Raw genomic sequence first — 22,772 nt, 5'->3', positions numbered from 1 at the left:
AGAAAGTCGTCACTTCTCCAAGAGCCTCCCTGAGTTCTGATGAGAGCCTACTGCTGGGGCAGGCTCTGTGAATAAGAAACCCACCCCTGAGAAGTGTGGGGCTCTTCTCTGTAGGACAGGAGTGACATGCCCAGGGTCACTTTAAAGATGTGATAGATTAATCCACTCAAAAATAGCATTCCACAGAGGCCGGGGAGTAGCTCAGAGCTTACTCCTGGCTCTGTGCTCAGGAACAAGATCACTCTTGACAAAGATCAGCTGACTAGGAGATGCTAAGAATGGAATCTGGGTTGGTCACATGCAAGACAAATGCCCTGTGCACTGTAAGATAGTTCTGATTTCTTTTTGGCATATTACTGGGTTAAGGGCTAAGATGTGTCTTCCATCTTATGGCTCTGGGAGCCGGGGAGGCCCTGACTGAGTTCCTAAATGGGCTGTCATGTATGCGTGAACATTCCACTAAACCCAAGAACAACCCACCTTGCCTGCAAGTGCCACCACATGCAAGCATGACTTCCCTAGAAGGGGTCAGAGAAGCTATAATAACAGGGGAAGAGATGCTCTTTGCACCCAAGATCAGAGTGTAATGGGAGGAAAAGGTCTTGGGGGAGGGCAAGTGCTTCTGGTGTCTGTCTCTGATTCTCTTGGTGGTAACAAAATTCCTTAGGGGACTCCATCATGGGGGTGCAGATATTTGTGTGCAGGCTCTTGTCCTGTCCTAGTTGTCTTAGTGGGAGTCCCAGCTTGAGGGCCCAAGTGCTGCTTATCTTCCCCAACCTGCCTTGCTCATTCAGTAAACTTCCTGTTTCCCCCCCTTAAAAAAACTATTCTGGGGAGAATCTGGACTCAGGGATGAGCCTGAGCAGCAAGAACATCTGTCCTATAGAGCCCCAGAGGTAGTTGTCTTTCCTCCCTTTCTTCTCTTTCTTCCTTCCTCCTCTCCTTATCTCTGGACTCCATTCCCTATATGCCCCTGATTTCAGACTTCCTCTGCAGACTGCAAACCTGCTTGCTGAGACCTGGAGTGCCAGGGTTTGAAGGATGTACGGTTTATATTCCTCCCTCCCAGGTCACTTGGCCTCAGGCCCACTCAGCAATGAAGAGAGCCATACTCTGTGAGTCCTTAATAAGGATGCTTAAAATAGAGTGGAGGTTTCAGGCAATCAGATAAGGGATTACTCATGTTCACAAGACTAGAGAGAAAGAGAATACAGTTGATAGACACATGCCTTGCATACAACCATCCCAGGTTCAGTTCCTGGTTCTACTTCAGGAGTGAGCCCTGAGTATCACCAAGTGTGGGTCCTCCTAAAAGTTTTATGTTCTCTCCAAGATGATGACTATTGGTTCCAAAACTGCAATAGAAAGTTACCTCTCAGCCTCTCAGCTACAAACTCTCTCTCTCTCTCTCTCTCTCTCTCTCTCTCTCTCTCTCTCTCTCTCTCTCTGTCTGTCTGCCTGTCTCATGAATGTACACACACACACACACACACACACACACACACACACACACTTGCCATGAGCGGGAGATCCTGTCATTTTTTTTTACTAAAGCTGGGGGATCTAGAGGATGAAGAATTTTGTTTGTTTGGCTTTTGGGGCCATCCTCAGTGATGCTCAAGAGGCCCATGACTGCCGGAGTCAGACTGATCCCTGCACTCAGAATACTGACTGGCTCAGCCTTCTGAGTTCTGTTTGAGCCCCAGGCAAGGGCCAGAGGCCTGGACCTTGGAGGCAGCAGCTGCTCTTCCTTCTCTCCTTCTTTTCCTCTCACTTCTTTCCTTTCTCCCTTCACCTCTGTTCTAGTCCTAGTTGTGATTAACACTGTGATGGCCAGGGATCCCACACTCCTGATTGTGGTGCTTGCACTCCCCTGGGTACTTGATCAAGCTCATATCTGCCTGCTTGTTCTTACTCTGATGGTTGTGCTTGCACATAGGCCTGTCCATGTTCCAGCAACCACACAGGCGGATTCCAGCTACAGAGTTGCTGTGAGTACATGTGTGCAGCACCAGGGGTCGAACTGGGAGCCTTGTGCTTGAAAGGCAAGTGTTTTTTGCCACGAGACAACCCCCAACCTTTGTTCTCTAGCCTTCTCTCTTTTTTCTTTTTCTTCCTTCATTTTTTCTTCTATCCCTTTTCTTTCTTCCCTTCTCCCTTCCTTCCTTCCTTCTTTCCTCCTTCCCTCCCTCCCTTCCTTCCTTCCTTCCTTCCTTCCTTCCTTCCTTCCTTCCTTCCTTCCTTCCTTCCTTCCTTCCTTCCCTCCTTCCTTCCCTCCCTCCTTCTCTTTCTCCCTTTCTCTTTCTCCATTTATTCACCCACTCATTCAACCAGGACAATCAGGAGTGCCTATCCCAGCCAGGCAACACTCTCTCCATGTTCCACAAATAAACTTGCCCTTACTTGGTTCTGGGAAGTGGGAGGGACAGAACCAACTGCCACATGTGTGTGGGAATAGTTACACCCTTGAACTGGTATAGTACAGGGCATTTATAAAGGTACTTGGAGCTGCATCAGAAACCCCAGAGGGCTTGGTAAGGAAGGACTTGGGTGAAGCTATCAAGGATGTGAGGTCACCAGGTAACATCATAACCCAAGAAGATGGGGGAAAACAGGAGAAGGACCTGGGCAGCAATTGGGAGCCCTCCAGAGTAATGGTCCCTGAGAAGTTGAAACAGTACAGGGTGTCTCTCCATCTACACAAACATGAAGAAATCAGAACATGCTCATATTTTATTTTTCTGCCCATTTATTTATTCAATTTTGGAGCCATAGAGGTAGTTCTCAGGGCTTACTCCTGGCTCAGAACTTCTGGCTTTGTACTTAGGGAACCATATGGGGTGCCAGAAATGGAACTGGAGTTAGTAAGACCCAAGAAACAGTTTCAAGTAAGACCCAGGAAACAGCAGGGCTGCAGGCCATGGGTCCTGCAAAAGCCAGAAACAGGAGTTGGGGAGTATGCTAGAAGTTCTGGGTGAGTCTGGCATTTCCAGAGGACGGAGAGAGTGCTCAGAGCCTGCTGCTCCAGCCCCAGTTTGTGTCAGACAGACAGACAGACAGAATATCCCTGACAGACAGAAAGGCACTTCCTGAGCCCCCTAATCTATCTAGACCACAGCAGACCTGCAGGTTTGATGGGCGCTGCTGTGGCCAGAACTAGAGGAGCATCTTTCTCTCCTGCCTTGCCTCCTCTGCCAGAAGCAACAGGGCTAGGAGGAGGACTGAGGGGCAGTGACATGCCCGTTAGTGAGTTCTTTCTGTTAAGTGACAGTGTTTTTTTTTGGGGAGGGACAGCCTCCGTGGCTTCTTGTGGGATTTCAGAATGCCCAAGGGAGGGTGCTTCGCACACCTCTGTCCCTATGCTATGGAGGCAAAGTTCTGAGCATGCAGCAGGCAGTGGTGTGGGGAGAAGTCAATGCATCTGGCCCGCGAGCCTGTGGCTTTTGGCATCACCAGCCTGAGATTCCCAAACTGCCTGTGGTCCAGGAGGAGAGACCACGGGGATGCTCAGGAACACTCAGGTTCTTCAGCCATTACCGCTCGTCTTCGTTATTTATTTACTTTGACATTGCAGTGGCTTCAAATTCCTGGAAACAGGTGAGGAAAGGGGAGAGCGGGGTCAGGGCCTCCGACAGACAGATGAACAAGATTGTTTCTACAACCAGACAGGGCTGGACTCGGACGCTGCAGCCAAAGCACATGGCCACCAGGGGGCGGCCGTGGCTGGGCCTGGGACAACCACAAGGAAAACTCCCTGAAATGTCTTAGGATGTAGTGCCCGGAGCAAGGGAGCGAGTGATGGGTGCTGTTGGTGGGGTAAGAGGGGTGTTCTACAGTCTATGCTGGGGGTTCTGAGTTTCAGGTTGTGACCCCACGCTCATTTAAGGGCATTCTATATGGGTATACTGCATCTTATCTCCTATTCTCTGAGTCTGGGAAGAGAAAGGTTGACTTGGGAAGGGGCCAGGTTTGGGCAGGTCATTGTTGCCCAGGGCCGACATCACCCAGCTACCCTCCACTTGGTTCTTTTCACCAAGTGGCTTACCTGAGTGCTCTGTGCCCAGGAAGGAACCCATGGCCTGGGCAGCAGTGTGCATGACAGTGGTCTGCGGCTCACCATGTCAGGTTTTGCAGGAGTTGGGTCTGCTGCCTTGGGCTCTCAGTTGCTTCTTTGGCGGGAACTGAGGATCTAGGGTTTTTAGAGGCAGTTTGAAGAACACAGCAGTGTTGAGTCAGGGCCCACATCACTCTTAGGCTGTGAAGAGCCCCTCTTCAGTGAGTCTGGTTCTATCACTGATCCCCTGAACTACCGTGTGTGCTTATGGGCCCTGGAGTGGAATTGCGTTCTGTTTATTTTGTTTGGGGGCCACATCTGGGTGATTTTCAGGACAAACTCCTGGCTCTGTGCTCAGGGCTCATTCCTGACAGGACTTAGGGAACCCAATGGGGTCCTGGAGATTGAACCCAGGTCAGCTGCGTGCAAAGCAAGCACCCTTCCCACTATGCTATCACCCTGGGCTCTGAGTTCCTGGGGAGATTCTTGCAGATGACTTCCTCATTCAATTATCCTCCAGATAAAATTTTGGCTGAAGCCCATGAAGGCGCCAAGACCTTTTGTTGCAAATTTGGAAACATGCCGCATGGCTCCATGACTACCCCTGTAGTCTTTGGGCACATACTAGCCCCAAAGAAGAACTAACAGAAGTTTTGAAGGTCAAGGGACGTACCCCTCTTCTGGGGAGGACTTTGGAGTCACCCCACCCCGTGTGCATTTGGGGAAGTACTTTCTTCTCAGACTCGGTTGCAAACCAGTGCTGCTGCACATTGCCTGCAAGGCAAAGTACAAATCTCCGGGTGTCATGGAAGAGGACCCCTGACTTCTGGCCTTAAATTTTCTGGCCTTTGACTTCTGGCCTCAATTTTCTTTACTGAGTATCTGCCCCTGTAATACTGGGTGTCCACTAGGGACCCCCACATCCCTGCCACTTGGCTGTCTTCATCTCCTGTCTTCTCCCCGCTGCCTTTTCTTCTTTCTTTGGCCTTGATCCTCTGCCCAGTTCTGCACTTTAGCAAAGCCCCTCCACCTGCCTGATGTAGTGTGCCAGACTCTGTACTGAGGCTGCTCTGAGGAGTCCAAAAGCTGATAGTTGAGCCCACTTTGGTCTCCTACACCTAACAGAGCAAGGGCTCTAGGCTGCAGACCTCGAGGCTGGCTGGAGCCAGATTCCTGGTGGGGACTTGCTCCTTAACTGTTGAGGAAATAGTCCTATTAAATTCTGGGGAGCTGCCCCCACGCCCACTACCTGCTGTGCACAGGAGAGGTGGAAGGACTCAGCACCTCCTCTTTCTCCAGAGAGAGACTTAATTCATTTTTAATAGATGGTTCAGAAATCTGCCTTTAAGCTAAAGTCCGAGTCGTATCTCCTTTCTGTGTGTGTGTGTGTGTGTGTGTGTGTGTGTGTGTGTGTGTGTGTGTGTGTGTGTGTGCACAACAGACATCTCTGGGAAGTTCTCCCAAATGTGAGTATTTTTTTTTTGTTGTTCCATTTTCACTTCAAAGGCCAAGCACTGCCTTTGCACGCAGGACCTCTGGGCTTTCTCCGAGTATCTTATGCTACCTGAAACATGGCTGAGGGCATCCTAGGAGCACAGAGCCAGGAGTAGCCCCTGAGCATCATTGAGCCTGGGTCACAAAATGTTAATTACTTTAGGGTCCAGACTTGCATGTGGCCAACCTGTGACTGGTTCCCTAGCATCCCATCTAATGTCCTGAGCACTGTAGAAGTGATTCCTGAGTGCAGAGTCAGGAATAAAACCCTGAGCATAGCTGGAAGAAAAATTCATTGAAAGTCATTATTATCAGCAATAAGAATTTATAGCATGAATGAGATGTGGGGATCCACATGTAACTAACTATTTGGCTGTTGGTCTCTCAGCTGATCACACACTCACCACTGCATCTATTTCTCTTTCCCTTTGGCTATTGTTAAATGCTTGAGAGGCCCCTGGAAGTTACTTGGTCCCAGGACTGAAAACTGTGTGATACCTGCGGGGAGTGACTGAGTGGTGTGCCTGTGTTCACAGGGCCACACTCCTGGCCTTGGTGCTCACATTTTTAGTTGCTGCACTCTTTTTAGCTGTGTGCTTCAGATGTTGGTCTTTGCTGCGGTGCTCAGGGCTGGCTGTGTTGCAACATGTGGGTGGTATTGGGGATCAGATTCACAACGTTGGGGCTACTAGGTGGGTGCTCTCACTCAGCACTGTGTTTGTCCACAAGGAGAAACCACCTTTGTGTGAGGACACTTACTCACACATAGGCAAATGCTGGAGCGGGTATGGAGAAATGGAACCATGAATATTGCCGGCAGGGGAAGAAAGGAAGGGTTCACCCTGGAAAATCCTGGTGAACCATGGGAATATATGGAACAATGGGGATATATGAACAGCTAGGGATATGCATGGGGACACATGGGGGTATATCAATACACGGGATATATATGGGACACAGGAATATATAGGAGATACATGGAAATATATGCAGAATATTTTCCTTGCCCCCTTATATGCAGAATATTTTTTGCTAAATGAAATGTCAGTCACTAAATTTTTTTTTGTGTGTGTGGTTTTTGGGTCACACCCGGCAGTGCTCAGGGGTTATTCCTGGCTCCAGGCTCAGAAATTGCTCCTGGCAGGCACGGGGAACCATATGGGACGCCGGGATTCGAACCGATGACCTCCTGCATGAAAGGCAAATGCCTTACCTCCATGCTACTCTCCGGCCCCCAGTCACTGAATTTTTAAATGTGCATGCTAGGGCCAGAGTGAAAGTACAGCAGGTACTTGCATTGCACACACCAATTCATGTTTGATCCTTGGTACCCAAACCTACCGGAAGTGATTTCTGAATGAAAAGGCAGGAGGAACCCTTGAGTTTTGAGTGGCAACCAAAAGCCAAATAGATAAACATGAAATGCAGCCACTACTCACTTTCTGTGGATGACAGCTGTGGGGCCCAGAGCTCAGTCCTGCTGGATTTCCTCTCCAGCTAAGGGACCAGAGCTCGCCCAGTTAGCTCAAAGACCTGCACACCCCTCCCTTCTCCTATTACTTCTACTCCTTTTATTAGCCCTAATTCCAGGGTGGACAAGTGAGCCTGAGGGGGGAGTGGGCAGAGGGAAGAAGCCCTCCTGGATTTGGGTGGTAGTTGTCATTCTCCCACGGCTCAGCAGAGCTGGCAAAAAAGGTCCTGACTTTGGGGTGGTCTTTGCAAATCATTCACCACTGTTCTTCACAGATGGAGAATGTCATCCGACAGCAAGAGATGGATTGGTGGATGGGAGGAGAATCTCAGTTGGTCACGAAAGAAATGCTTAGCAAGTGCCCAAGAAGGCAGGCAATTAATTCCCTAAAGCACTCCCCTGGGCACTGAGGCACAGAGCAATTAGTGTTTAAATGTAGCCAAGGATGAGGAACTAGATGGCAGCTACAGACTACGGGCACATACTAAGTTTAGACCCAGGCCTAGAGATAGAGTGAAGAAGACGTTTTCACTCTGCCAGAGTAGACGGACAAGCTTTGTTTTTAACTAGCTCTATTTTCTGGTTCGCACACACAGTAGTAAGCAACCCAACCTCTTCACACCCTGTATCTCTCAGAAAGAGAAACTGAGGCAAGCAGGCCAAGTTGTGTCTGCTCTAGAATTGAAGTTCTTGCTTGAGCTGCCTTACCTAAGCTTAGCCTAGAAACGAACTTTTCTGGGCTGGTCAGCTTCCAGCTTTGCTTTTTCACGGCGTCCCCCTGTTGGCCTCCAGGGGGCGCCGTTGAGCTGCAGTCACCGAGTGCAGGAGAGAAGCCTTTGACAGCATTAAACCATGGAGACAAGGGGGTGGGGTGGGGAGAACCGCAGGTTTGAAATTTAAACTGCTAAGAGTTTTCTCTTTACGAGAAAACAGCTCTTAAAAATAATATTGGCCCCCTACAGAAATGAGAGAGTTTCTCAGAAATCAAAGTTATTTCGCCCAATGTGCTTTTGCAAGAAAACTCTGTAACTCTATGGCTTCTGAGAGAGAGAGAGAGAGAGAGAGTGTGTGAGAGAGAGAGAAAGAGAAAGAGAGAGAGAAACAGACAGACAGACAGAAACAGAGAGACAGAGAGAGAGAAGGGACAGAGAAAGACAGAGAGAGACCGACAGAGAGACAGACAGAGACAGAGAGATAGCCACAGAGAGAGACCAACAGAGAGAGAAACAGAGAGAGACAAAGAGACAGACAGAGACAGAGAGATAGACACAGAGAAAGACTGACAGAAAGAGAGAGACAGACAGAGACAGAGAGACAGAGAGAAAAGAGACAGAGAGACGAGAGATAAACACAGAGAGAGAACGACAGAGAGAAAGAGAGAGAGACAGAGAGACAGACAGAGACAGAGAGATAGACACAGAGAGACAGAGACAGAAAGATAGACACAGAGAGAGCGACAGAAAGAGAGAAACAGAGAGAGACAGAGAGACAGACAGAGACAGATAGATACAGAGAAATACCAACAGAGAGAGAGAGAGAGAGAGAGAGAGAGAGAGAGAGAGAGAGAGAGAGAGAGAGAGAGAGTCCCTGTTAGAACCTGAGAGTTTTTTGTTTCTTTATTTTTTGTTCTGGTTTTGAGACCAATTGGTGCTCAGGAGTTATGCTCTGGCAGTATTCCTCAGACCACACCGTGCTGGGCATTGAACTGAACAACACACAAGACAAACCCCTGAGTTCTGCAGGCCATCATCACCCCAATACTCTGCAGTCTTGGAAAAACCATTTTCAATGATGAGGATCGAACTCAGAACCTCCTATGTGCCAGGCTACCCCTGAGCCACACATCAACCTTAGGAATCCTCAGTCCCTGCTGTGTCACATATATGGGGTTTTAAAGCCTGGTTGGGCACCCCCCGCCTGAGAAAAATGTTTCACTAGTGCTGTCCGGAACCTCAGTTGACAAAGAACAGAGTCTCTGAAAATGATGCTGGGACTAACTTTTCTTGGACTTCTTTGACAAAGGCAAGGCTACAAATCGGGCGATTTCTTTGGACGCTTTCAACAGAAGTCCCTGCTGGGACCCCAGCCAGGGCCCACCTAAGGGCCATAACCATGTCTATAGATTGCCCCATACTAGCTTCACCATCCATTTTATCCTTCCCTCCATCCTAGTCTGAGCCCAGTTACCCCAGTACTGGCTGCCCCTGTGGGCATTTGCTCCAGCCCTGCCCTCTTATGGGTGGTAGGGAGACACCCAGGGCCTGGTTGGGATATTCTTGGCCACAATTCCAGCTACCTTATTTGTGTCTCCTTCACTTGGCATGGTGCCTGATCATGGGTTCAGAGAAGTCACAGAACCATGACAAAGGTCTTGGGGCCCTTCAGTGTCCTGGACCTCAGCTTTCTCTGACCAGAAGTCCCTCTATAGATAGGCACATAGCAGCCTGAGTCCATTGAAACTTTTTTGAAGGTGGCTTGGATATGTGGATCTGGATACCCTCCCCTTGAATGTGTGAACTTGGGGTGACCACCTGGGGGTGCAATCAGTCCTCTTTGTCACACTTTTTTATAAAAATTTTATTGAAACCATTGTGATTTACAAAATCCTTCATAATCCAATTTGAGGCATACAGTGACAGTAAATTAGGGCCATTCCCACCATCAGTGTTGACCTCCTTCCACCAAAGATCCCAGCATGCATCCCATACTTTCACCCTTAGCCCCCTGATCTGCCAGTGTAATGGGCCTATTTTAAGTTTAAATGTTATAGTTTGAGTCTCATTATTCTATTGTTGTTTGACTTTGGTTTGGATATTTAGTTCTGTCTTTTTTTATTTCACCAATGCACCTGAGACCACTTGGCCCTTGGCACCATTCTCTTTTTGTTTCTTTTTCTCAATTTTATAGAAAAATGCGGAAATATGAGATAGAACAAAGTAACTATGTCCCAAAGTTCTATGAAAAAGGCAGCAACCCCTATCTAGAAGATAAAAATAAAATTAAAAAAGAAAGAAAAGAGTGGCAGTTTTTGTTTTTCTTGCATAGGAGCAGCAAACTTTGGGAAAGTAGAAAGAAAAACCCTTAGGCCTAAAAAACAGGGTGTCTCTACCCACAAAGCATCCTGTCATAGACCAACTACAAGTTCTGGGTCTAATCCCAAGGTCTTTCTTCATGGTCCCAGGAAAAGTTCTCTCAATCACAATGTCACAGTCAGGCTTCTATAATTAGAAATCTTGGTTTTTGCACAGATCCTATGTCAAAGTCAGGTTGTCATGGAGTGTCTTCTGATTTTATCTAACTGTTAGGTGGCAAGGCAGGGAAACCTGCCTTTTGAGCAAGTTGCTGTTTCCTAGTTGTCAGAGTGACATATGAGCCCACCCCAGAATAAGTTTGTGCCAGGACAGTATTAGGACCATCTCTGGTAGAAGTTTGATTTCTGGTGCAGTGAAGAAAACTAGGCCAGTTCCAAGGATGGAACCAAGGTTTGGAGGTAGATGATTGATGTCCAATCAATTGATGCCTAAGTCAAGTCACTATGACAAATGTTCAGGGTGAAAGGCGCCCCTGAACTATAAAATTTATGAGTTCCTATCCTATTAAATAAGAACTTCTTTCTATTTGTAAGATTTCCCCATTTTAATGTCCTTGTGCAAAAAGAGATAATGTCACATGATATGCATGTAGAGGTAAAAATAACAAGCTAAACAGTCCCTATAATCTGGTTCTAACTTGAACTCAGACCCCAAGAGAAATTTATTTACTAGAATTTCCTACTAAATACATCCAAAATAAAGGATAGGGAAAGCTACGTCTACATAAGGAAATACACACTAAAAATTATACCTATTAAGGAAATACATCTAAAGAAATATACAAAGAAAATATACATATCCCTTTACGTTTTGTTTTGTTTTGTTTTGTTTTGTTTTTAGTTTTTAGGTCACACCCAGTGGTGCTCACGGGTTACTCCTGGCTGTCTGCTCAGAAATAGCTCCTGGCAGGCACGGGAGACCATATGGGACACCGGGATTCGAACCAACCACCTTTGGTCCTGGATCGGCTGCTTGCAAGGCAAACGCCGCTGTGCTATCTCCCTGGGCCCCCTTTACGTTTTTTGTTTTTTTTTTTGGTTTTTGGGCCACACCCAGTAACGCTCAGGGGTTACTCCTGGCTATGTGCTCAGAAGTTGCTCCTGGCTTGGGGGACCATATGGGACACCGGGGGATCGAACCGCGGTCCGTCCAAGGTTAGCGCAGGCAAGGCAGGCACCTTACCTTTAGCGCCACCGCCCGGCCCCGCGTTTTTTTTTTTAATAGTCTGGGGGCTATCCAGAACAGAGTTTTAACCTGCAACATGGTCTGGTGGAGTCTAAAAAACAGTTCGCAGTAGTCAGGGATAAGGTAATGTCCTTGAGCTGAGGGTCTGTCTCTCAAGAACTGAATCCAGTAGTGGGCAACAGTCCACAGTAAAGGGAAGTGGGAGAAAAGGGGCCACAGAGAGCGAATCAGCAACAGTGGTGGTGGCAGCTTCTTCTCAGGCTGAGTCTTTGCCACATTTTTACATCAGAGGCTCCCAACAGCCCTCGTGGCCAGATCAGGATCCCCCTGGGGAGCACTGTGAGTTCAGTAGAGCTGGGAGCTCTTTCAAACCATGTCCAAACCCTGCTCGGGACTCTCCATGACCTAATCTCCAGGGACCGTGGGGAGCAGAAACACCACCTGGTTTGTACCCTGAAGAGCAGATCATGGGGAACCCCCAGCCCAGAACTGCTGAGAGAATTAAAATGGCCTGACCTGTACCCCAGATCTGTTCTCAGAGCCTTTCCTGGAAAGAGGGGCAACACAAAGCTAGAGTGATGCTGAAAAGGTTGAGCTCAGACTTTGCTGGCTGGAGGCTCCGCTTCAGGCCTAGCAGCACACGGTCCCCCCCAAGCACTGTCAATGCAAACCCATAGCACTGAGCTGATGTTCACATCTCAGTGGTGCTGGATGTGGCTCCCAAACACGAAAACTAAAAAAATAAATAAATAAATAAAAAACCTTAATGGGTGAAAAAGCAAGCATTTTTTTTTTCTCTCTAGACTCAACTCCAATTTGTCTGCACCTTGAAATCATGAGTGACAGGGTTGATGGTCTATGAGGGTTTGAGCAGGAAAAGGGCATCTCAGTGCATTTCCATGAAACGTTTCTGCTACTCAGCTTGGAGAAGAGAGACTCATTGCCTCTCAGAGCATATGATCTCAACTTTCCTTCCATTCTAGCCTGCTGGTTGGAGGCTTCTACCAATGACCCTCCCTCTTTATTTATTTATTTATTTATTTTTTTTGCAGAAAGTGAGATCCTCCCAAGTGGTGCTAGGATGGAATCTGAGGCCTTCCCATGCCCTCTATGCTCTAGCCCTTGAGCATCTCAAGTGCAGCCTTCACAACTTTCGTCTTACAGAATTTTCCTGCAGCAAAAAATCCTATTGTCCACAGCTATCTTCAAAAGCTCACTCCTGTGAGGGTCTCTTGAGCCCTGGGATACCTTCCTGCAGAAGCAACTGGACACTCAGTTGCAACAGCTTCCCTCTCAGAAGTGGAGTTTACTGACAGATCTTCTTTTGTAACCCTTCCACCAAGCCCTTTTTACCTAAACTTTCTTTTGAGATGTTAATCCCACCTGGATGATCATACCTGCCCACACCTGGAATGGGATTGGCTGTTTTAAATAAAGAATAAAAAAAAAAGTCTTGCTGGGGGAAGGGGAGGCGAGAGAGAAGCAGAAAAAAGCAGGAGAGAGGAGCAGTAAAAAGCTTAGCTGAGAAGGCAGATATGAGGAAAAGCTCATGGCGGACAGGGCCATGGAATAAAAGCAAGCTGACTCTGATAAAACTTTAACTGACTGTTTGTGAATTATTTCTCTGCCATTACCCTGCTTATCAGTCTTGTCAGCCGAAGGGGCTAGAGGCAACGTGCCAGGGGAGGACTCACCCAACACATGGTCTTTATATTTTGTATTTTTATTCTACACCCTCTTGCCACTTTGAATTTGGTGGTCCCAGGTACCCAGAGTCCTCTTTGTATAGATCTGCCTGATGAAGCTGGTTCCTGACTGCAGCATCTGGGATCCTGGAAGAGAGAGAAAAGAACCCCGGAATATGATAGGTAGATTCCCCCACCTTCCTCCTTACCCACTCAGCTCAGCCCATGCCAGCCCTGGTAAATCCCTTTCCCTGCAGGCAAAAGGACCTTGCAGTCTATTTTCAATGAGGACAAGGAGAAACTGCAAAATGGATACTCTTGTGTTCATCTGGCTGCCCAGCCACTCTCGGTTTCCTACCTTCCTTCAACTTAGCCTCAAATTACTCCCATAGGGGTACCTGCAACACCAGCATTGCCAGTAATGGTATTGGGAAGAGGCAGGGGCAAGCTGGATAAGAGCTGGCACCCATCACTGAGTTTCTTCTGTCCATTTGTGGCACCAGGCTTGGCAAGAAGCCCCCCCGCAGAACAATCATGGCAAGTAATTGCTCTTTCCTTTTCATTTTCTTTAGTAACTGGGCTCAGCCCAGGAAACTCTGGCTTCCAATCCTTGAGTGTTTTGACTTGTAGACCGTAAATTGTCTGATTTCTTGGACCAACACCATGTTGAGGAATTTTTCTCCCTCCACAATGGCCGGGCTGTGTGGTGGGTCATGGTGTCCATTCAGATCTCAGGGATTTTCCAAATAAATACCCCTTTGCTTTGGGGGTCCTACTCTTTGAATTTCTGGCCTTTCCCCCCTGGGATGGGAAAGCACTAGGAAGCAGGGACAGGCTTATTGAGAAACAGAAGTGTTAGAGCCCTAAAACAGCCTTCTGGGGTGCCTGGGGCTGTGGCTGAATGGGAGAGTGCAGCCATAGAAGGGGTCTCAAGGTTGATCCTCACTTCACAAAATGACCCCAATAATCCCCCAGCACACAGCAATAACAAATGGAAGAGAAAAGAGATAAAATATATGGAAGAAGCAGGAATTTTAACTTACAAAAGACAACACTGTTTCTACTGAGATGTTAGCAAAGGTAGAGTTTATGCCCAGATGCTCCTACACAACTTGGGCCCCCATCTGGCCAGTCACTCACTGCCTGCTGTCTGACACCCCCTCCTCTGGGATACAACAGCTGAAAGACTCCCTGCAACAAACTCTTCTGTCCCATCCCAACTCTCTTGTTAGAAATTTCCAAGGACTTCCAAGTGCTCCTACCTACTCTCACATGGAGCACTTCACAGAATAGAGCACTTCAGAGAATAGAACGCCTCACAGAATGGAGCACTTCACCGATTGGAACACCTCACAGAACAGAGCCCCTCACAGAATGGCCTCAACTGTCCCTGCTAATGCACATGCTGTCCTGCATATCTCACTGCACTGAAGTCTTATTGCATGCACAATGTTCTCAATGCAGGTCACATGCATGCCAAAATTACAACACACCACAGCCTTGATGCATGCCTGACAGTCTCCTTCCACAACACCCTGCAGCCTCACTGCACAGGCAAACTATGGCCTTACTGCATACTCTCCTAACAGCCTTGTTGCACACCACCACTCAGCCTCGCTGAATACCATACTGTGGCCTCACTGCATACAGCCCTATAGCCTCACTGCATATAATACCACAGCCTCACTGCACATCACACTGCAGCCTCACTGCACAAACTATGGTCTCACTGACACTATCCACAGCCTTGCTGCACACCACCTGAAGCCTCACTGCACACCACCCTGCAACATTACTGCACATCACCCACACCCTCACTGCACACCACCCCAAGGTCTCACTGCAACCCATCCCATAACCTCACTGTACACCACCCCATAGCCTACTGCACACCACCCCGAAGTTGTGTGATTGTGAACTGTGACTTCACTGCACACCACCACAGCCTCATTATACACCACCTCAAAGCCGCACTGCACACCACAATGTGTCCTCACATCCTGGCCATATATCCCAGCATCAAACTACCACAAGCAGGAAGGAGAAATATACTGATAAGAACGTCTCTTCTGGGCCCCTGATTCTTTATTTTATTGTTTTTATTTTTGTTTTGGGGCCACACCCAGCAGTGCTCAGGGGTTACTCCTGGCTTTGAGCTCAGAAATTGTTCCTGACAGGCTTGAGGGACCATGCCAGGGAATGAACTCAGGTCATCTGCATGCAAGGCTAACACCCCACCGCTGTGCTATCACTTTGGTCCCTGATTCTTTTCTTTGTTTTGGGCCATAAATGGCCATAAAATGCCAGGGGTTACTGTTGGCTTGGGGAGTAGAGAGAGCCACACACAAGGCAAGTGCCTATACACCTATGCTATCTCTCCAGCCCCTTCTCTAGGCCTCTGAGGGAAGCTCCAGGAGAAGGAAGCTAGCAGAACCACCACCATCTGCAGAGCAGACACAGACACTGGATGGGCTGGAGATCCTGTAGGAAGACCAAGGAATGGAGGATAGCTGGGACAATGATGTGGGGTGTGGAATCAGAAGGGTTGGGAAGGAGGGGTTCACTAAGGCTGTACTGTAGACGGTGACCCCAACTAGAACAAGAACAGCCCTTGGGTTGGTGGTACCAGTGAAGATCCCCAAGTGAACAGTCTGAGAGTGGGTGTGGGCTGGACATTGCCTACAGGGTCTCCAGTCTCCCAAGGCCTATTCTTGTTGCTCTTCTCTTACACAGGCAAGACTCTGGCAGAATCATTCCTGTGTGTTCATCAATAAAAATGTCTGCCGGGCTGAGGGCAGAAACTGCACAAAGAAACTTGGGGAAGCCCCATATCCAGGAGGGAAAGGAAACAGAGTCCCACTTGGACTCCACAGAACTCACCTTACTGGTCACTCAACTATGTTTGCAGATAAGGAGGATGATTCTTCCTTATTGGGAGGCTGTTGAGAGAAATCAGGCATGGCAGAGGGGTGGCAGAAGTTAGGGAGCATTTGCCATTCTCCATGGCAAAGGCCGAGGAGTCCTTATGGGTCAGGGTTGACTGACCTCGAGTGGCATAACCAGGATGCCAGTGATTTTGTCTGGTTTGCACTACAGGTTTGGCCAGAGGCTTCATGCCAGCTGCTCAGATAGATGATTGTTCAGCTAACGTTCGTTCCACTGGATTTTACACAGCAAAGCCAGTGGGTTTGGGAGATGTGCTGGGTATGGGGACAACACTGCATAGAGTGTGGCCTGATTTAGGGCCCGGGAACTCCAATTGTCCTCCATTACCCAGCTCTAGGTCTTCCAATGCCACAAGGTGCTGAATGAGCATGAGAAAACTAGCTTTAGCAGCATCTGGCAGCTCGGCTCATGGCCTTGCTTCCCAGCTTCACCTTGAACTCTGGGGTGAAGACCATCTGAGGAGTTGGTCAGCCCCTGAACTGACACTGGTCCTAGGTTGATGCTCTCTCTTTAACTCAGTTCCTGGCTTCTTGCAGTTGAGAAACTGCTGGTCGGGGAGAAATTCTATCTTGCTGTGTCTGCCCAGCTCTACTGAAGGCAGGACAAGATTATAGTCATCATTGACTATTGCCCAGAACATTTCCACCTGCCTTTTCCTGCCATCACAGCAGGCCACCATCCATCCTTGCCTCCTAGGGTTTGGGTTTCACGATACTTCCTAATGCTGGCAGAAGATGGGGGACTCAGGCCAGCACCCCTTGTTTTCCTCAGGCCCCAAATTTCCTTCATTCCCCAGATCTGAAGGTGCTTTTTGGGAGAAGGAGAAACTAGGACTTGGGGCAGTTTAGAGGCTCCTTCCCAAGGTAACTTTGTAAGGTGATGGTGATGTGGGCCCAAATCTGCTTGATCAGAGCCCAAATGGTGTAGGGATCAAATTGGACATCCAGGCTGAAAATCCTATGCAAATGCCACTTTTTCTCTTTTATTTTGCTGAGTCTGTTGGGTGGGTGGGTGGGTGGGTGGGGAATCACATCCAGGGAGATTGTTCCTTCTTCTATACTAGGGATCATTTCTGGTGCAACTTGGAGACCATGTGGTGCCCACTGAGGCATCTCTGCATCCGAAGACTGGTTAGAGACCAAAGAGCAGGGCAGGAAGTGGGCCAGAGTGAGCTCTCTACATGGTCAAAGGGGGAGTGTGAACGTTGAGTCAGAGGCAAAGCGAGTAGCTCGCATGGATCAGGTCCTGACTGGGTTCGAGCCCCAGCACTGGCAAAGATAAGATAGATCCCAGGTCTGAGAACATACTTGGATTGTGTCTGACCTGAAACTCACTCCTGGTATCAGTAGAATCCTTTAGCTGTCCATCCTGCAGTTCTCAGACCCTCTTGCTCTTCTGTGCAGACTTTGTCCAGTCTGCGCTTACCCTTGTCAGAATCCTGCACCATGGACAAAAAGAGCAGGTAGCATGAAAGGAAGGAAGGACCTGGAGATCAACACGTTTTCTATTTCTGCCCATAATCCTTACTTGAAAGGGCCCCTCAAAGAGTGGGTGAGGGTGAGGAGGCAGGGAAGGGGGCCCTGGATCTGCATCCCAGGTTGTGCCTTCAGGTCACCCTATCATATGCCCAAGCCTACGTCAGGGCCAGTGGAAAAACACATGGGTGTGTAGTGGGGTTTAGGGTGGGGATCTGGACTTCCTGTGCCAGGCCAAAGCCACGGGTGACCCCATAGTTCTGCCCCAGCCACACTGAGAATGTGGGCAGCTGTGGGGTGGGGAGGTGTTTGCTGAGGTCAGCAGGTCCCTTTCACAACCCTCAGAGCCTGTCCTGAGCCTTTCTCAGGCTCTCAGACAGAGCCTCTGGGAAATGGCAGAGGCTGGCGCCTGGGAAAGTGGCTGGAGACAAGCGAGAGTGACTAACGTCCTGCGGGATGCCCTGGGCCCCAGGACTTGCCTGGAGTCAGCACAACAGCCCCTGGAGAGCAGCACCCCAGAGAGGAAGGAACAAGCTTGTGGTGGGTCGTAGGGGGTGGCCCCTATTCCTGCCCACAGCGAGCTGACACATCCTCTTGGCTTTTCTGCTGGGAAATCCCCAGACCTACTATTTTGGGGGAAGGGAGTGCAGTTGAGAAAAGGGGAGAGATGAGGCCATAGCACAGCAAGGAAAGCTCTGGCCTCTGTTCAAAGCCTAGCCCTGCAGTGGATACCTTGAACACTGCCAAGAGTGATTCCTGAGCATAGAGAAAAGGAGAGGCAGACCGACTAGCAACAGAATCGGGGGTCTTCAATCTGTAAGACTGCAGATCTATGCAGTGAATCTGGGGGCTGGCAAGGGAGCCTCTGGGGGTATGGAGGGCAAAGGACATATGGGGTCATTGCTGGGGGGTATTTTGCCCAAATCTTTTTTGCCAGGACTGAGGGCCTGTGGACTGCATTGTCCTACTGGCTGTTTAGCACCGACACCCCTTTGAATATAGTAGAACCATCTACATACATGGAACTGAACCTTGCCTGCTGCCTCCCACTGCCAAGATGGAGGGGGGGGTCAGAACACACCTGAGAAAATGAACAAGGAACCTAGAAACCTGGGACACAGTCATGTATGTTTATTGGAGCCCTGGATTCTGGCTGCTTCTCAGTTTTCAATTCTCCACACAGGTGTGCTTTTCATCCAACTTGAACAGTATCTGCTGAAGATGTTACTCGGGTCCAGGAGGAATTTTCCTGGGACTGGATACCCGCAGGGCTGGTCCTCTGAGCAGGAGCCAGAGCTGGGGTGGAGGTCCTTGCATGAGCTCCCAGCCCCCTCCTTGCACCCCTGCAGACCTGATGGAGGAGGCTGTTAAGCATTTCCAGAGATGCCAGGGAGCTGTCAGAGCCTGCTTCCTTGAAAACCCCTGACTCAGGAGCTTCATCCACATCCTCAGGATGGCACCTGGCTAAAAATAAAGTGGACAAGAAAGCTCCCTGGAGTGGGGGAAGTGGTCAGAGCTGGAAACCAGGAGAAGGAATGGAAAAAAGGGAAGAAGGAGGGGCCAGGAAGGTGGCGCTAGAGGTAAGGTGTCTGCCTTGCAAGCGATAGTGTAGGACGGACCGTGGTTCGATCCCCCCGGCGTCCCATATGGTCCCCCCAAGCCAGGGGCGATTTCTGAGCGCATAGCCAGGAGTAACCCCTGAGTGTCAAACGGGTGTGGCCCAAACACCAAAAAAAAAAAAAGGGAAGAAGGAGGAAGGAAAAACTTCAGTGCATGAGGGCAGCAGGAGAGAAAGGAGACAGCAAATCTGGACTGTGCATTTATTTGCATGTTGCATACATGGCTCTCAGGGCACTTAACTAGGAGACACACCTTAGCTCACACCAGATTGTCTTTTTTAAGTGTCATCTTAAAAGAAACTTGCTCCATTGCTTCTCTGCTGAGCATTGCACTAACTTTCTTTCTGGGGCTAAGGCAGCATGGGAATGGGGTGCAGAGAGGCTGGGATTTTCTGCTTTTTCCTATACTTTCTGTTGGGAGGAGTAGAGCCACACTTGGCAGGGATCATGGGTTATCCCCTCATTAGAGCTTGGGGTTTGATCCTGGTGGTGCTCAGATGAATATGCAGGACTGGAGATCAAACCTAGATTTTGTTTGCTGCTTGGAAAAATAAATCCATTTATTTGATTTGGCATGGGAGAGATCTCAATGGGCTGAATGCATGCATTTTTGCATGCAAGAGTCCAGATTTAATCAGCAACACTGCATGTTGCCCTACACAAGACAGGGGGTGATATCTGAGCACCAAGAAAGAAGTAGATACCTCCTAAAAGTTAGACAGATATTGACTTTGTTGAGGGGAGGACATACCTTTTCAAGTCTTACTCCTGGCTCTGTGCTCAGGGATCACTCCTTGCCATGTTTAGGGAATCATATGTGGTATCTGAGAGTAAATCCCAGGTGACAAGGGTGAGACTAGATGGAATACAGAGATGGAAATCAAAAAGGGGAGATAAGCAACAACCCTCAGCAGGAATGACAGTCCTGGGAAAGGCAATCTGGTGTCTAGAGAGATGTGGGAACCATCTGGGCATGATCTGGAATTGGGTTCCCATCAGAGAGGACAAAAGAAGAGCTTGGTTACTCTAGTGATGGCTTTGTCTTGGGCAACTGTGACACAATTGTTTTTTCACACAAGCCCCCCCACTCTAAGGGGTGGTTAGGTTCTCTCAAGCAGTGCTAAGAAACCCCAGCAATCCTCAGCCTACTTGGTTGATGGGTCAGTGCAAGATCTTTGGAAGTGGTGCAGCTCAGTGTGGTGCAAAGATCCCCTAGGGTCACCCTGTCACTGTTCAGGGGAATTTGTAATGCTGGAGATAAAACTGGGGTCATATACAGCATTTACTGCAATCCCTCAGCTATTTCCTGAATCTCATATAGAGACTTTGACTGGATTTAAGCACATGGACCATCCTGATGGTCTCAGCAACTCAGCCAACTTGGAAATGAATCCTGAAGCAGATTAAGCATCTGGGAAAGCAAGTGAAAGACATATTCCCTGGGAGGAGGTGAAAGGGTGGGATACTCGGACGAGTCTGGCATTTACAGAGTTAACAGACACTAGGAACATCTGAAGACATGCTAGTCAGTTATGCTGATATAATCCATTCATTACCCATCTGCCTGCTTGTTTATTCACTTACTCTTCTATTCATCACTCAAAATCCATTTGCCCATTTACTCATCCATTCATACACCCTTTTGTCCATTATTCATCTGTGTATCCATATTTCCATTCATCCACCATCCACCCATTCATCATTCATCCATTCATCTCTCCTTCCACTCGCCATTCATTTATTCACTCATCCAGCCTATATCTACTGCATGCTTCAATACTTCCTCACAGATCTCACCATCCAACTAAGACTCAGACTCCTCAAAGGGGTTAAGAGACCTAAGATCTCAGAGATAGGAAGGAGCAAGCAGGTGCTGGGGGAATGTCATCTGCTCAGAATCTGCAGACTGGGGACAAGAACAATAACTATCATGATCAGAGGCATCTTGGTGGACCCTCTTTTTCTCTCTCTTTCTCTCCCTACACCTTCCCCACTCTTCTGTCCATTCTGCCCTCCTTCCCAGTACTTCTTTTCCTCTGCCCTGCAGGATGATATGACTGCCTGCATCTGGAGGGTCTTGTTCTAATTAGCACCTTTTTGAAATGGGCTGAGCTGATTTGCCACACTTCTATGCCTGTCACTTTGTCCTTCTTGCTCTTGTCTCTCGCTTCTTTGTTGTGTCAGCTTACTTTTTCTTTTCTGGAGAAGGAAGATGGCCAGGAGGAAAAAAAATCCAGAAACATCTGGCCCTTTCTGGTTACTGTTAAAACTTGCCCCCTCTCCCAGCCTTTCTTGAAGCAAAGACTTTAGGAGCTGGAGTGGAGCTTTTAAACTATCTCTGTTCTGTAGGAGTTCTCTCTCCTCCCATGGCATCAGGGGGTGCCCCGGAATCAGGGTACTGGTTGGGAAGCACAGGTGGCCCAACAATAGCTGTGCAATCTGGGGAAATTGCTTCACCCCTTTGGTCTTTTTTTTTTCTTTTGTGCAAGCAGGAACAAACGAAGATGCCTTGGTGAATTGCATGAGAGGACTGACCGAGGAAGAAGGACATGAAGCTCAGGCCAGGTGGCATCCTTTCATCCCAGAGGGTGAGGAGTGTGCTCCTCCTCACACCTTACTCTTCTGCAGTTGAATGGAGTCCAGACACATGTCTGGGGGTGGAGAGGAGCCCAGGCCACGAAGGGGAGATCTGAGGAACAGGGACCCTGCTCCCATCCAGGACTGACTCAGGGTCTGACTAAGATGGTGAAGAAACTGGCAGCCAGGCCCCAGCCCCCCTCATCCTCCAAACCTGTACCTTCACTCCTCCCCCAAACCTATACCTTTACCCCTCTCTCCACCATAGGCATTGCTGCTCCTCTTCTGGAGCATTAGATTATTAGATAGATGCTCCTTCTGCTTGTCTCCAAATCACTCATCAGACCATGCAGGCTTCTCCTGTGTGCCCACCCTGCGCCATCCTCTGTATAACTAAGGTGGGGAGCTTGGATGCTGCCTCCACAGCACATTTACTGTCCAGAATTCACCTGCAGAAGCAGTGCCAGCTGAAAACATGGGGCAAGGGGAATCCTCAACAATTGCTTCTTCTATGTGTTTTATTAGATGCTCATAGCAATCTGGAGCAATAGATATTGCAATCTTGATTCTAAAGAGATAATACAGTGAGAAGGATGCTTTTCCTACACATGACTGACCTGGGTTTCATCCTGATATCCTATATGGTCTCCTGAACTGCATCACGAGTGATCTGTGAACACTGTTGGGTAAGTTTTAAAAGCAAAAAATAAATGTGTTTTAAGTGTTACATCCTGGAAGGATGGATGGGTGGAGTCATTTGATGGAAGGAAGGATGGAAGGAAATAAATGAATGAAGGAGGACTAGAAGGAAGGAGGGAAGGAAGGATGGAAGCAAGGGAAGAGGGAGGGAGGGAGTGAGGGAGTGAGGAAGGGAGGGAGGAGGGATGGATCACTTTTACATTATTGGGGACCCAATTCAGGGCCTTACATAGGCAAGGCATGTGCTCTTTCACTGAGCCACATTCCTGCCCTAACACCTAACTTTTATTTTATTTTTTATATATTTTTATTAATATAAAATATTTAAATATTTAAGCATCATTATTACAAACATGTTTGTAGTTGAGCTTCAGCCACAAAATGTATACGCCCCCTTCACCAGTTCAGGCTTCCCAGCATCAATGCCCCCCATCTCCCCCATCCACCATCTCCTGCCTTTTATCCAGACAGGCAT

This window comes from Suncus etruscus, chromosome 8, assembly GCF_024139225.1.
Source record: "Suncus etruscus isolate mSunEtr1 chromosome 8, mSunEtr1.pri.cur, whole genome shotgun sequence".
Classification (NCBI taxonomy): Eukaryota; Metazoa; Chordata; class Mammalia; order Eulipotyphla; family Soricidae; genus Suncus; species Suncus etruscus.
Note: the sequence above shows the minus strand (reverse complement) of the source record.